At 35.6% G+C, this 16,773-nt stretch overlaps 1 pseudogene across 1 annotated transcript; it reads left to right on the top strand.

Moving 5' to 3' along the window:
• Positions 1-13,123: 13,123 nt before the first annotated feature.
• LOC143546846 (uncharacterized) lies at positions 13,124-16,773 on the top strand (annotated as a pseudogene). Its single transcript, XR_013137663.1, has 10 exons — positions 13,124-13,232; positions 13,329-13,341; positions 13,615-13,775; positions 13,860-13,957; positions 14,469-14,573; positions 15,782-15,872; positions 15,940-16,151; positions 16,248-16,280; positions 16,357-16,463; positions 16,537-16,773. The product of XR_013137663.1 is annotated as an uncharacterized LOC143546846 (transcript).

The raw sequence follows: 16,773 nt of genomic DNA, 5'->3' as shown, positions 1-16,773 counted from the left end.
CACCGTACATCTTACCACAAGTCTTACACGACTTCCTTTCCCACACCTTCTGTTTCTTATCCTTGGAGTTCCACATTTGAGTACCAGGTCGTTTAGCAGGAACAACCCACTTCTTCTCTTTCTTTTCTTCTACCACCACATCGTCCACGACCGGATCATCTTAAACCATCTCTGCGAGTTCGACAGCAGAGTCAAAAGTAGCAGGTTTACTAGTCTTGACCAATGTGCGGACGTTCTGCGGTAGCCCTCTTACATAATACTTGATTCGTTTGGCCTCAGTATTCACCATGTCTGGCACCAGCCTAGACAGTCGGTTGAATTCAGTAGTGTACTCACGGTGTGTCATCTTACCCGCCTTCAGACCCAAAAATTTCATTTCAACCCTCTCAACCTCTGCTTTAGCACAAAACCTCTTCATGACCAATTCCTTCAGAACCTCCCACTTCATTGCCTTAATTTCCTCTGGACTCTTCCTTTGTTCAATCGATTCCCGCTAATACATTGCCTCCTCACCAAACGATTGGGTGGCATAACCGATAGCTTGGTCGGGACGACACTCGCTAATGCGGATAATCTTGTCCATAGTGGTTTCCATTGGAGAGTAGCGATTGCGTCACCCAAACCTATCAGGTTTGGCGGGTCACATCCCTTGAAGGAATTATAGTTTCACCCACCACGACCCCTTCTCCTATCATCAACCTTCACGGACCTAACTACACTTGAAGCCTCCCTCTCTCTTTCATCATCTTTCCTACCCTCTCCACCAGCCCTTTCAGGAATCAAGTTCTTCACAGCAGTGGCTATAGCTTGAATAATAGTTGCTTGGATTAAGGGATCTCGTTGAACCCCTTCATTGTTGTTCGGGTTTCTTCCAGCTACGCTTCCTTCATCTCTGGTGTTGGAAGCTGTTTCTACCGACGGTTGTTGGACACGACGAGGCTTGCCACGACGTCTAGTGCGACCTCCAGCTCTCACGATTCCTCCATCTGCCACGTTACCTCCGGCTCCAGCCATTGTATTCTAAAGAAAAACACAAACGTCGTCACTCAAGGAACTGTTTAGTACAAGGATAGTAAGGCTAACAGGTAATAACAGTGGCCGGCTGTGATTAGCTGATCACGTTACTCTCCGTGTCCTATACACTTCTTCTTATGAGTCTATTTGTGCTGATTCTGATTTTAAACAGTAAATCAATCAAGAATCAAGAAATCCTATCCGTATTATTAATGTATTCTTCCTCTAGAAATTAAGCTAACATTAACATTTATTATTTAACCATACACTTTACCTTTATTGAGCTTGCTTGAGTGACCCATGGAATTCTTGAACTGACATTTTCTTACTTAAATCTCATTCTCTGTTCGAGTCTAAGCATGTAGGATGCTTAAATCTCTCGGACTTTGCTCTGATACCAACTTGTAAGGCCCCGTTACCGGTGCCTCACATTTGGACGTTGGATTTACTCATAAACGCAGTTCTTTATATCAGAGTTAATTAAAACATTTCACGGAAATAATAAAACTTAAACCATTCGTTACAATCATCCAAAATCTTGTCTTTTAAAACATAACTTAGATTATAGTCTCAAAACAACACGACAAGTCTTCATATGCTAGCTTCGTCCAATCCTGTCATGTGTCCCTCTCAAGCTAACTGTCTCAATCAATTCACATGCGTGCATACTAAAAGTCAGCTACGCTGAGTGAGTTCTAGTTAATACAAGTAACATACAATACGTTCTTATTTTACATACTTGTCCTTCTTTACTTTCTTTCATACATACGTAAGTATATATACTATCATTCTTACTTTCATACTTTCTTTCATATTTTATCTTTCTTTATATACATACTTATACGTTTTAAAGAGCTTCTCGCCCTATAACCTCACAGATATTATTAGGGTCTGCCACCCTCCTTCACAGATATTATTAGGGTCTGCCACCCTTTACCCATGGACCTAAGGCCATCTTTCATTTTAAGTCCATGATTAATTCTTATCTAATTAGCCTACTACCTTTCCATCTTTGTTACTTTATTATTTATTTATCAACTCAAGTAAACTTGTCCATCATAAGAAATAATATATAAAATATTATTATTTAAAATTTTGGGATGTTACACATTTATAGTGCAAAAAATCATGGCACGTAATTCAAAATATTCCCTCTTATAAGCATCATACACATTTACACCAGAAGTTAGAGGTGCACAAACCGGTTTTTTTAAAAAAACCGGTTCGGTTATCAACCGGACCGGTTTTTTTTGGCCCGGAAAAAAATCGGTTCGGTTAATAACCGGACCGGTTAATAACCGGTTTTTTTCTGTCAAAACCCTAACCGGTCTAACCGGTTAGGACCAGTTTAGAAACCGGTTAGAACCGGTTTTTTTATTAACCGGTTTTTTTTATTAACCGGTTTTTTTTTTTTTTAAATTTCGCGGTTTCAAATACGAATATTTGTTTTTTATATTTTGTACTTAATGAAGACCATTATTTTTTCACAGTATAAACAAACCGGTAACTACAAGGCAAACCGGTAACTACAAGGCAAAACGGACTGACCGAAGCCATTCTTTGCTTTCGTTGTTAGGGTTCTTTGCTTGGAAGATGAGTATGAGTGTGTGTTGGTGAATGTGTTTTCAACAAACCAAAGATTAAAACACATAACTTTCATTTATAGTTTTTACATTAAAAATACAAACATTAAATCGTTATCGCATATTCGTAACTCAAAAATACAAACATTAAATCATTAACACTGAAGAAATCTCTGCCAAAAACTGTTGTTCATGATTTAACTCAAAAATACAAACATTAAATCGTGAACTAGCAGATGCTCCTGTTGTTCCCAATCGCAGTTTGTTCATGATTTGCCTCCATGTTTGCTGTTTCTTTAACTAAATTAGAAAAATCCAAATCAACAAGTAAATAAGAGCACATATTAGGAAAAACAATGCTTAGACACGATTACATGAACAACTTGCTATTTCTTACTCATGATTTGCCTCCATGTTTGCTGTTTCTTTAACTAATTTTCTTCGCTACCCGATCCCGAGCTATTTCTTAGGTAATTGTCGTACGCGGCTTCTTCATCGGTCATTGGTTGAGTGTGTCCTTCATTGACCTCGTCTTCATACAAGCCCGCTTCATACTCCATTTCCCCCTCGAGTGAGCGTTGATGTTGTGCCCTATCTAAAGAGTCCAAGTAATCCTTGTAGCAAATCGACATCTCTATAGCTGGTGCAGTGAGTCGAGTCCTCCTAATCGATATAACCCTGCCAGAAACAGAAAAAGCAGACTCCGAAGCTACCGTGGAAGCTTGGACCGTTAGTAAATCTTTGGCCATGGCGGCGAGGATCGGAAACTCATCCTCCTTACCTCTCCACCAAGCCAGCAAATCAAGACTTCTAAATTCATCCGGAGTCATGTGTTTCACAAAGTTGGTACCACCATACCTTCCAAGTTCACTGCTTGGGGTGTTTACCCTTTGACGTTTACCGGCGTCTTCCCAAATCATGTAGTACATCCCCATTTCAAGGTCGGTTTGGGATTGGGATTGGGCAACAGCTCTTAACGAGTCATGAATTTGGGAAGACGACCCGTATTTTGTAAGGTAGACATCATACATGTTTGACAAGGTGGTGTTGAAAGCATTCTTTAAAGTTTGGCTATAATAGGGGTTTTGATCGTCGTTTAACCCAAGCTCATCACAAATTTTTTCTATTAAAGCTTCAACACCACCAACATTGATGCAAGGGTTTAACGCAGCAGCACATGTCAAAACAGCGGGTAGTTGTTGAAAATATTTTCTAAATTTTTCTTTCATTTTTACACCCATATCAAAATAAGGTGCACCCCTACAATCAAGTTCACTCAACTTTGTGCACATGACAGCAATTTTTGGTAAAGCAATGGGGCTTGTTGGATAGTAAACCCCGGATAAACTAGTTGTGCAAGATTTAAAAATTTGAAGGACCTCCGTAACGATCTCAATCAATAACCAGTTTCTAGGATCATATGGTGCACATTTACCCCTACCTGACAAAATTTGATGAAACACAATTAATGATTCTTTTTGTTGGATGGCTTTCTCAAACATATTACAAGTCGAGTTCCATCTTGTTGGACAATCCCAATTTGGCCCCAACCATTGACAATTAGCTTCTACACAAAATTTTTTGTATCTTGAAAATGTTTTATTGTTGCTAAAAACATCTCGTAACATTCTTTTAAAACTGTTTCTTTGCGTTTCGATCACGTTTAACCCATCTTGCACGGCCAAGTTGATAATATGTGCAATGCATCGGCTATGAAAAAACGCTCCATCACAAATAGGTTTATACTTTAATTTTAAATGGCCAACCGCGGCCGTATTGTTGGACGCGTTATCAAACGAAATTGAAAAGATTTTATCTTCAATTTTGTATTGTCGAATGACTTTATCCAAGATTTGAAAAATATTTCTACCCGTGTGCGGGTAATCAAACAATTGAAACGCAACGGTTCGTTTCATCATTTGCCACGACTCGGGGTCAACCCAATGAGCCGTCACACAAATGTATGAGTCGGGCGAACCATGAGGTACCGACCAAACATCCGTTGTTAAGTTTACACCAGTTTGTAAGTTTGAAAAGTATGAAATTAGTTCGGATTTAGCGTTTTTCCATGCTTTAAGACAATATCTTCTAAGGGTCGAACGACTTACGTGTTGGTAGCGTGGTTGAACATAGTTTTGCATCATCTCCGTGAATTGAGGGTTGTCGAAGTGGTTGAAAGGAAGTGTTCGTTGAATCACAAAGTTTGAAAACTGTTGACGTACCGCTTCAACGTCGTACGTAAACACCCCTCCTTTGATTCGTCATCTCCGGCTGCGAACTACTTCCCGCTTCGTCCTTCAAGGCCTTGCAAAAGCGCTGTTGTATATGCGCTTTTAAAGTGGAGTTTGCATCTTTGGCATAGAACTTCAAACAGTGCTTGCATCGAGCTTTTTGGCGACCGTTAGACAGTTCGCATAGGTCGAAATGTTGCCACACATCTTGGTTTCGTTTCGTGGGGATGATCCGAACGACCGTTATGTCTGTGTTCGAGGCACCCATGTTGACGGATGAAGCAGCACTTTGGGAGGCCATGATAATAAGAGCGTATAATCGAGTATGAAATAAACGACTACGAAATAAGAGCGTATGGAGTGGTAATGTGGTATAATTGAGTGTGAGATAACAAAATAATCGCGTATGAAATAAACGTTTAGAGCTAGTAGAGTTGTATAATCGAGTGTGAGCTAACCTACCCAACCTAAACTATATATAGTTGTTTGTGGGGGTAAAATGTTAAAAAAAAACGGCTAGAAATCAAGAAAAAACGGGCAAAAAAGGACCCAAACGGTCATATGGCCGTTTTATAACGGTCAAAAACCGGTTAAGGTTAACCGGTTTTTGACCGTTAACCGGTTAACCGGTTTTTAGGTTAACCGGTTTTTTAATAACCGGTTTTTAAATTTAACCGGTTTTTTTACTAACCGGTTCAATAACCGGTTTTTGTCCACGAATGAGTAACCGAAGTACTAACCGGCGGTTCAATAACCGGTCTAACCGGTTTTTTAATAACCGGTTTTTCTATTAACCGGTTTTCGGTTAAACCGACCAAACCGGTTCTATAACCGGTTTTTTTGAACACCTCTACCAGAAGTCCATAGAGTTTTTAAATCATCAATTAAAGGGGACAAATAAATATCAATGTTATTACCAGGTTGTGCCGGACCCTGAATCAACAACAATATCATTGTTTATTTTCGTTTCATGCATAACCATGGTGGAAGATTGTAGATACAAAGAAGAGCTGGCCACGTACTATGTTGACTATTACCATGTCCAAAAGGATTGATTCCATCATAACATAGCCCAAACCTTATGTTTCTAACTTCATTACCAAATTCTGGATATTTGATATTAATATTTCTCCATTGAGGTGAATCTGCCACATGTCTTTAATTTTCCATAATTTATACGCTCATGTGAATGCTAGCATAATAATTTTGCTTTTTTCTCGTTTGAAAATAATCCTTTTAATCTCGGTATAATAGGAAAATATCATAATAATTTAGTCAGTGGTCCATTTTTCTTAACATTATTATCATATTCACCGGTTTTACTTTCTCTCTTGTACCTCGATTTACCACAGTGAACACATTCATGGCTGTTCTCATACTCATTTCTATACAACATGCAATCATTCTCGCATGCATGTATTCTTTCAGCTTTCAATCCCATCGGATTCATCATTTTTTTTGCTTGGTAAAACGAAATCAATAACTCGTTACCTTTCGGAAGCATGTCATGCAAAGAAACTAATAACTCTGTGAAACTTGTATTACTCCCTCTATTTTTCGCTTTCATGTTAAACAACTTCATAACATCTTCAAGTTTTGAATTATCAGAACCATTAAATAATGGTTTTTCTGCATCTTCAAAAAGATGTTGTAATTTTACTTTATCATCATCGCCAATATCATTCTCTAAATCCTTAAACATGTCATCTAAATTTTTATTATGTAAATTGTCATCGTTTAAATTGTCATCATTTAAATTATTTTCATATTCGTCATCGTTTAAATTAACTGATGTTGTGGCACCGTCAATTCGTGATTCCCCATGCTTATACCAACAAGTGTAATTAGGCATAAAACCATTCATAAGCAAATGATGCTCTATATCATTAATACTTTCAAATCTCTGCAAAGTTTTACAAATCACACAAGGACACCAAATCATTTTAGAGCCAACAATCTTCTTATTAGATTCAGTAGCCTTAAGAAAAGTATAAACGCCTTTCATATATATTTCAGAAGGGCGTCCACTTTTGTACATCCAATATTCTCTACATTCCATCTGAAAAAAATAATCAAATAAGTTATATGCAATTTATGCACGGGTCATTAATAGGTACATAAGGCGGTGGGTCCTAACCTAAATTTTGAATATTCTATCTCATATGCATATATTTTAACTTGTTAACTATTTAAGAAAAAAACCGGCAGCGTTTCCCCTTAACTCCCCAAGTATGCGGATAAGCCACACACTCGAAGGAGTAGAAGAATCAATTGTCGATTTTTTTCTAAAATAGTCAACAAGTTAAAATGTATACACGTCCTAATGAGATAGAATATTCAAAAAACAGTGCCAACAGGGACAATCCAAAATTTATCTCTATTAGATAAATTTTGGATGGGTGTACTCTAAAAAGCAATCTTTTATACACACATATCATACGTTCACACACACACACATATATATATTAACAATAAAGGAAATAAACTAAAATTATACGCACCTTTAACGTCTTGAGATAGAACAAAGATTTAACAGAGATAAGATTTAACAGAGATAGGAAAACACCAGAGCTATTCAATATTCATCTACAAATAACAAAAACATAATCAATCAATACATAAACAAAATTAAACAATATTTTGTCGAATTATGAACAATAAATAAAATCAAAGTCTCTATATATATTACATACCTACTTGAAATCTTATTATGAATCAGTTGAAGTGCATCCATCCACTAGAAGAAGAAGATGAGGTTTCTTTTGTATTTATAATAATACTTTTTAAAGGGACGTAACATACTTTTAGGATATTAGTTAATTATGAAGCAAATAATAAACAAAAAAATAGAAAAAACAGGAAAGGAGTGTTTCAAAGCACCGCCCAAAATGTAAAAGTAGTTGGAAGACTAATTTTTAAGCGGTCATTGTTTGTTTTAGGCGGTTTGGTGAGTATTAGAAAATAATCCATATATCTTTTAAGCGGTTTAATATAAGGACCGCCCAAAAGTTTAGTGGACCGCCCAAAATACTTTAATGAACCGCTCAAATAGACCATGTTTGTACTAATGATTATTACACAACTCAATTTTATAACTAATAAAATAGTAAGTATTAATAGCAAAGGGAAAAAATATGTTCTACCCAAAACTGTTTTGGATAGAACATATCAATGCAAACATATCGTAAAGCAAAGAAAAAAAACTATTTAAAAATGCAAGGACCTAATGTGTAAATATTGAACTTCTACTAATCATTCCTCTTTCTATGCTTTGAAAAGGAAAAAAAGTGCATTGCTCAAATCTAAAGGGATGAAAGATGCAAAAGTTAAAATTGTACTATAGCATTTAATTGTGCTTTAATATATAGTATAATTGTTGTTAAATTAATTTGTTGTTAATGAGTACATACATTAGTTTAGTTCATGGCATAAACACGCCGATTAACATACACTGTTATATGAGATGCACGTATTATTATTCTCAAGAAAAAACCAAAGAATTTCCATGCGGTTTGTCTTGTTTCGTTATGGTGTTTATGAAAGTTTCGTAATGTCATGGTGTTCAATGGTTCAGAGGTGATTAATGAGTGGTGTTGTGAGTGACATTAAAGTACTAAGTTACCTTTGGGTTAAAAATAAATCTGGAAGACCTCTTTTATCATGGAAGAATTGACGTAAATTTAAAGTGTAATTGTTGTTTGGATGTTATGTTGACTAGTAGTCTGAATGTTTTGTACTTGTTTTAAATTTAATAAATTTTCTTTTGTTGGCGGTTCAAGAAAAATATTATCATCATCGTCATCACCATCATCGTCATCGTCATCGTCGATGTTATTATTATTACTATTATTTTATTTTATCAGGATGAATATCAAAAACCTTTTTCAGGATGCACAAACAAAGCATGTTCTTGTCAATTCTCGTTCAGGTCGGCCACTCCTCACCCCATTATTGGCATTGTAACTAAGATAATGTTCCGCATAATATTTAAGTAGCATTTTATAACCTCCAAATAAATTTTGGAATATACAAACCATTTATCTTGGACCAGTGGAGTAACGTCCCCCAACCACATCATCAAGTAGGGGTGCTAAACACCATTAAGCGGAGGTGAAGATGGGGGGCGCCAAATGTCTCATGCGCTATGCTAATGAAGTTATGATATGGCAACCAATGTTTTAAAAACTTGTTTGAACCAGCCGGTTCAATCGGTTGATCGGATTTCAGGGACAACCTCGGTATATTATACTCGTGTTATTTGAACGGTTTTGCGGGACATCGAACCGGCCGGTTTTCATAGAAAACCGTTTCATACCGGTAAACCGGTTTAAAGCCCACCAGATTTTTTTTTGTGAGACCCATTTTGTTTTACATTACAATTATGTTAAACATTAACCTAGCGTCCATCACCCTTTCACAATTAAGTTAAAAAATAACCTACCGGGCTACTTCACCCTTTCACTCATCCATCACCATTTAAACTGCTAATATGCTATATATGCTACTAAGGCCGGTTCTTATTTTCAAAAGCATATTGTGTTATTGAGTGATATAGTATCCAAATTCCAAACTAAAAATAACTTCTTGTTTAATAATTTTGCATGTATGATGTTTATTAATATTTTAAAACTGGTTATTATCTTGCATCTATTGAGATTCTCAGTTGATTATATATGGTTTTATTATCTTAATATAGTAGTTAATTGATTACACATGGTGATGTCTCCTAAAAAAAGTTTATTGTTTTGTAGAACATGTATGATGATCAGACTGAGTCACCTGTTCAATCAAGTTTTAGAGCAAAATTAGATAAAGCATGGGATTATGTAACATGTCAAAAAGATGAGAAAGGTAAATCGGTATATATATATGTGTGTGTGTGTGTGTGTGTTTGTGTCTGTGTGTGTGATTTTTGGCTAAAAAATGTGCGTGGTGGCGGTATAACTAGGATGAAGAAATACCTTGCGGGAGTTAAGGGTGATGTAGAACCTTGTAAAAAAGTATCGGCATATCTTCGCTTTACTATGAAAGGACTTTTGAAAAAAACTGAAGTTAAAGCGAGAGGTAAGTCTATTGACATCTTAGATGACGATGAAGAAGTTGAGGAAGTAAATGAACAAATTCACCAAACACAAAAGCGAAAGAGGAAAGCTACACTGAATGTTCATCCGTTCTTTGCAAAAGCTACAAATGATCCTTCTCAACATACTATTAAAAAAGCTATGCAAAGCAAAGAAAAGGTACACGATGTTGACTTGACTCTTGCTATGTGGTTCTATGATGCATGTATACCTATGAATGCTTGTATTTCTCCTTATTATCAACTTGTGGTAGATAAAATAGCATCTATAGGTTATGGTTACAAAGCACCTAACTATCATGCTATAAGGATCAATTTATTGAAAGATGCAAAAACATCAATTGGGTTATTAATAGATTCTTATAGAAGTGATTGGGTTGAAAGTGGTTGCACGATTATGGCAGATGGGTGGAGGGATACTAGGAATCCACCATTTGATTAATTTCTTAGTTTACTATGAAAAAGGGATTTCATTTCTTAAATCTGTAGATGCATTTGATATTGAGAGCAATTCTGTGAATTTGTGTAACTTGTTTGTTAAGGTTGCTGAAATGGTTGGGGTTAAGAACGTAGTTCAAATAGTTACCGACAATGCTGCTAATTATAAGTGTGCCGGTTAAATGTTATGTAAGAAATATCGTTCAATTACTTGGTAACCTTGTGCAGCTCATTGTCTAAATATTGCATTAAAGGATGTTTCAGAGTTAGAGAATGTGGCAAAGTTGGTCAAACTTGCATCTAAAGTAACTGTTTTATTTATAATCGCAAGATGCCCTTGAATTGGTTAAGGAAAAGAGAATTCATCCAGGTTCTACTCGTTTTGGTACGACTTTCATTGCACTAAAAAGTTTGGTCGATGTCACACCCCCATCTCAGGTCTGGGCGTGCGACCAACAGTTGGTACCCTTTTTGTAAATTTATCAGAGTTACGGGTTTAATGCGGAAATATTTGCGTGGATAAAAATAATAATATTTACATATCATCAAAACACGGGATTTAAAAGTTCTAAGTTAATGTTTACAGAATATTACTTGTTTTAAACAAACCACCATTTAAGTTTAATATTTAACAAAAATGATCTGAGCCATCAGATCGCCTAGATGTCAACTTCAATTCTTCAAGTGGCTATCCTTCATTACCTTTAAAACAGTTTGAAAATACGTCAACAACACATGCCGGTGAATAAGTTGACGCATAATATTTTATTTATTTAATCACCCCTCGAGACATAACTTAGGTCTCGGCCCATCGTGTCTTAGGAATAATCAAGTTAAAAACATAAAACACAATTACAAACTTAAGCTCTACTCGAAAACGCTCAGCAAACACCACAGTGTTCTAGATTACTTAGCTACCATCAGTATACACATGATTACCCTCTCTCGAACGTAACTTAGGTCCGGCCCATCGTGGCGGAGGCATATAACCAGGTGTGGTGCGGTGTGCCCACCATTTTACCACATATGTAAGGATCCAAACAAACGCACACGACAGCCTGAGGGCCAGCGATTACTTTTGTTCATAATGTATTAGAGATACGTAATCTCATGTAATTCATTTATTTGACTCGGTAATACAAGTTATAAAAGTTGGGCGTATTCACCTTTGAAAGGGTCAGCTTCACTTCACTGATCGATTTGTCTTTCTTTTGCTATCTCGGACCTATAGTACGAGTATAACCTTTTATTATTATTATCAGGTCTTTATTCTGGCTTAAGACCTTTAGTCTCTTTTGTATAATATTTACCTCGATTATAGTTTCTTTTTAAACCTTTAGTTTAAAATATACTTTCTTTGTTTTAGAAGTTTAAACCTTTAGTTTTAATGGTTATATTTTCTAGCACTACGTTTCTTCTTCTAGAAGAAACGTATCCTTTATTTTCTTTACATATTATTAAAATAACAACTTAAATAATAATAATATTATTAACAAGGAACTATTTAACATTCATATTTCTTATTTATTTTTCTTTTTTTTTTCTTTTCTTTATTCTTGAGGTATCGAGTATACCCTCGACTAGGGTTTAACCCTTTAATATTATATTAATATTTTAGTCGGGCATTACCCATACCTTGCTTGGCTTATAATTTTCTAGGCAATTGGGCAGCACTTCGACGCTTGCACGTTTCTCGAGAATCTTTTGATCAACACCTCTTTGGCACGCAAACCAATGCACGTCGGTCGTCGGGCTTCGTTGGCACGCACTTCAAGGCGGGCGTCGGGTCGTCTCTTGATGGTATGTACTGACAACATGGTCGGTATGTGGCACGGATTTCGAGGTAATATCGGTTTTGGGCGTGAATCACAAGGAGGGTCGGTGGCACGCAAAATGAGGTAGAGAGAGTATTCTAGTGAGAGAAAGTGATGATGAAAGGTGTGAGTGTGAAATGAGGGCTGATGCCCTATTTATAGGGGCTGATCAGCAGACCCCGTCGCGATACGCGAGGGGTCTTGATTTAGGATCCATCGCGTATCGCGATGGGTTAACGGGTCATTTAATATTATTTGAATAGGTAGCGATACAAGATGGGCCAAAGGAAAGCCGTCGCGTATCGCGACTAGGCTTGATGAATCGCCATATAGCTTTGCCACGTGTGCCACGTGGCTAGCTACGCAGTGCCACATGGGGACACGTGGCGGGGCACATGTCTGTTGTCAGACCACGTCATCGTGATACGCGATGACGTTGGGTCTTGGGAGATCGCGATACGCGATCGGACAGAAATCAGATTTTCGATTTTAGTCCTTGTACTATGAAACTTGGCATTTTGATTCGATATTTTTCGTAATGTTACAGTCAATCATAAAAAATGACTTGCAAGCTTTTTTTATATCTAATGAATTTAAAAAGATGTTGAAATAGGAAAATGCTATTGAATGTAGAGAAATTTTGATGAATGAAGTTTTTTAGAGAAATTATTTGATTACTATGACCGTGATGACTCCCTTGTTGAGGGTTTTGTGTTTGTGTGATACGAATGAAAAACCTTCTTTGCCATACGTTTTTGAGGGGATGAATCGGGAAAATAAGGGAATTAAGGCATTATTTCAAGAAAAGGAACATTTGTATAAGCTATATACGGATATAATCGATGCTTGATGGAAAAAGATGTTGTGTTCGGATATTCATTGTGCTGCATATTGGTTAAAGCTTTTCAGTATGATAAAGAAATTTTTTGTAAAAGTAACGAAGTCTTTAGGGGTGTTCGTAATATGGTTGAGGAGGCTTTTTCGGGTGATGATGTTTTAGATGTTACAATGGCTTTATGCAAGTTTCGAGATGCTAAAGACTGTTTTGGTAGGAGTAGTGTTGTAGCTTTTCGTAATGCTACTCAACTCAGTAGATATATATATTCATGTTATTATCTACCATATTAGTTTGCTCTTATATTATTTTGATAACCTTATTGTTTTGTAGTCAAATGGTGGAGGTTATTTGGTGGAGATTATCCTAAAATGCAAACTTTTGTCGTTCGAATATTAAGTCAAACGACATCTTCCTCGGGTTGTGAATGTAATTGGAGTGTCTTTGAAAGGATTCATACGAAAAGAAGAAATAGACTGGAACATGAAAGACTAAATGACCTTTCATTACAACTTGCGTTTAGAAAATAGGTACGATATCTTGAATTTTTTTAAAATTTCTTTTTAGTAAATCGTAATTTAGTTTTTAAGTGTTAACATGTGGGTAAATGTTTTTCTAGACTTAAATATGCCAAGAGATCCTATGATCCTGTTGATTATGAAAGTATTAATCATACGGAATTTTGTGTGGTTGAAGAAGAGCCGGAAAGAGAACTTAATAATGATGATATTGATACCATGTTTGGTGAGGAAAAGAATGAACTAGTTTCTCAAACACAAGGTAACTTTTATATATGTTACGTTTTTCATGTAATTTTTTATATTATGATTATATTTAACTAAAACTTCTTATTTATTATTACAGAAAATGAAAGTGCTTGTACTCTTGTTGACGAGGATGGCGATGAGAGTGGATTTCATCTTCTAAGCGATCGTGAACTCGATGTAGTCAACACTCCGATGGCATGAATCTATTGTGCGCCTTTATTTTAATAAAACTTTGTTTAAAAGTCGATGCTTTTGTATTGTTTATTGAGTATGGATTAATTTTTGGATGGTATTTTTTATATGGAATCATATATTTTTAATTTTATTTTTTAGTTAAAATTGCATTCATATAAAATTATAGGGTAAACTAGACAACCCGGTTGAACCTCCCGATGCAATCCGATTGTGTCATTTTTTAGTATAATCCGGTACGAATAAAATACCAGTTTTTAAAACATTGATGACAATTATTTACCTAAAGATATAAAAATTTCAAAACCATAATAATGTAAAATATAAATAGTTTGAACAGAATACGTCAACTTTACAAGAAACCAAGGGGTTAGTTACAAAAATTGTATATTCCGTTTGTGAAAAGCAATCGTGTTATCCAAATTCCCCCAAATTGTGTTCCTAGTTGTTCCTTCCTGCAAATTCAACCAACCAAATTAGCCTTCAATAATAATTGTGTTATCAAACTCATACCCATGGGACGAATCAACGGCTTCGAGATCTACTGGAACAGAATTTAAAAAAACTTCTTCAGAACATATCGGAGTCGCCTTGCTTATTGGAGGATTGTCCTCCTGATGTATGTTATTATTATTATTATCTGCTTATTTATGGATGCACAATTGAACATGAACTGCTTAATATATACCTGATATCTATGAAATTATGATTAAAGTGATGATTAGTATTACTGGTTTAGGTCAAATTGTGCTGGTTAAGTTTTAAAATTGTTAATTTGGTATTGATGATTTATCATTATATATAGGGTTGTAAACGAACCGAACTGAATAAGGTCTTGTGTTAAGTTTTTGTTGGACAAGCAAATGGTTTACTAATAGCTAATTGGACGAAATTTCTTGTTTGTGTTTATTTGTTAAGGGAATGAACTTGTTGGTAAACAGTTAATTACAAGTATGAGAAAATTGGTTGACCGAAATAGGTTCATTAGGTTAGTGTTAATAAGGTTATTTTTAATAGGTTATTATCTGTTAACCGTTTAGGAATCGTAACTGGTTATTGGAAATAACTGGTTTGACTTTTTGATCAATAACCAGGCACGGTTAGTAACCGATATCCCAAAAACCGGTATTTGCATCTTTATTTAGATATAGATACACAATTGCACATCAACTGTTTAAAATCGCATGCTTATAATGGAATTTAGATGGAATTGTGATTAAAGTGATAACTTGTATCACTTGATTATCTCCAAAACCTTTGTATTACCGTCTTTGGTCAAACTGTGATAATTGAACCGATAACTAACAGATGGTTAGGAACTGGCTAGGGATTTTCACATAGAAACTGGTTAGGAACCAGTTAACCAAAATATGTGTTAAAGTGTTAATAAGGTTAATTTCAATAGGTTGTTATCAGTTAGCTGGTTAATAACTAAACGAATTGGTCACGCAGGTTAGGGAGCTGGTTATAGGCAATAACTGGTTTTGACCAATAACAGTTACAGTTAGTAACCAATATTCCAAAAACCGGGTAACCAGTATTTGCACCTCTAGTCCTCTACTGACATATAGATACACAATTGCACATGAACTGTTGAATTTTTTGATATTTGTTTGTGGGTTATGTTGGAATCGCGCATACTTATAATCGAGTTTAGATGGAATTGTTGTTAAAGTGATAACTAGTATTTCTTGATTATCTCCAAACCTTTGTATTACCATTTTAGCTCAAAATTGTGCTGGTTGAATTTCAAACTGATATCGATGCTTTGTCATTTAGGCAAATTTGGTGGTTTTGTAAGTAATTTGACAGTAGTTTTTATTGCAGCTGCATACTCGTATTATAGATACTATTGAATCTCCAAAGTTCTTGAGTCAACTTAAGACACTCCATAAAGATTCAGTCGATGGAATACCTGGTAATTCATCTTCTTGTGTGGTTTAACTCTTCTTTCAGTTTTCTTAAGTGGACTCTTCTGCTGTTAGGAATTGATCTTCAAGTGGATGAAATCTTGATCAATGTTGGTATTGAAGAACCAAGCTTGTGGATATGGGTCTCGGATGAGATGGTGCATGGTAATACTGAAGAGAAAAGTGGGATTGATAATGAGAATTATATAGTTATCAACCAAGAACAAGTGGTGGATGGCATTGCCAATTTTATGGCAAGATGCATTCTTTTAAACCCAAAAGCTAAGGTATAAAAAACATCCAAACATTTGTTCGTGCTTATAGTTTTACTTAATGATAAGTTTTCATAGATCTCAGATTGTTTATCTTTTCTTGAAATGCAGAATTTGACACCAGAGGAGATGCAAAAAAAGTAAGTTTGTGAATTTGTGTTTAATACATGAAATGGTGTATATTTTTTTATTAAAGTTTTAAGTTTATGAATTTGCAGAGCTGACTAAGGCCTTAGGTGGCATGAGCAAGTTTGAGAAGTTATTAGAAATATGGCATTGTGGCCAGATTTTCTATTTGATGGCTACTTGGGGACTTGCTTTAGCAGGGTGAGTTTTTTTTTTTTGTTTTTTCCAACGATTATGAACTGTTTTCAGTTTAAATATGTGTTTGTTTAAACAGGTTGTACCAAAGTCGAGCAGTGTTACGTGTTGCTGCAAAAGGAGTCCATGCAACAAGCAAGCTTGCTATGAGGGCACTTTAAATTGTGTATTCAGGATTCATAAGTGTAAATAATGATGTTTACTTGGAATTTGTATAAATGGTTGTTATCATGGTTCTTATATATATTCTGTTTGTAAAATTGGATTGCTTTTAACATTAAATTTGTGATTGTAAATATATCATTGGCTAGTGTGT

Source organism: Bidens hawaiensis, unplaced genomic scaffold, assembly GCF_021521415.1.
Source record: "Bidens hawaiensis isolate Kalapana, Puna unplaced genomic scaffold, B.hawaiensis_p1.1 tig00014471_1, whole genome shotgun sequence".
Lineage (NCBI taxonomy): Eukaryota > Viridiplantae > Streptophyta > Magnoliopsida > Asterales > Asteraceae > Bidens > Bidens hawaiensis.
The sequence above is the reverse complement of the archived record's forward strand: the minus strand, read 5'-3'. Positions and strand labels throughout refer to the sequence as shown.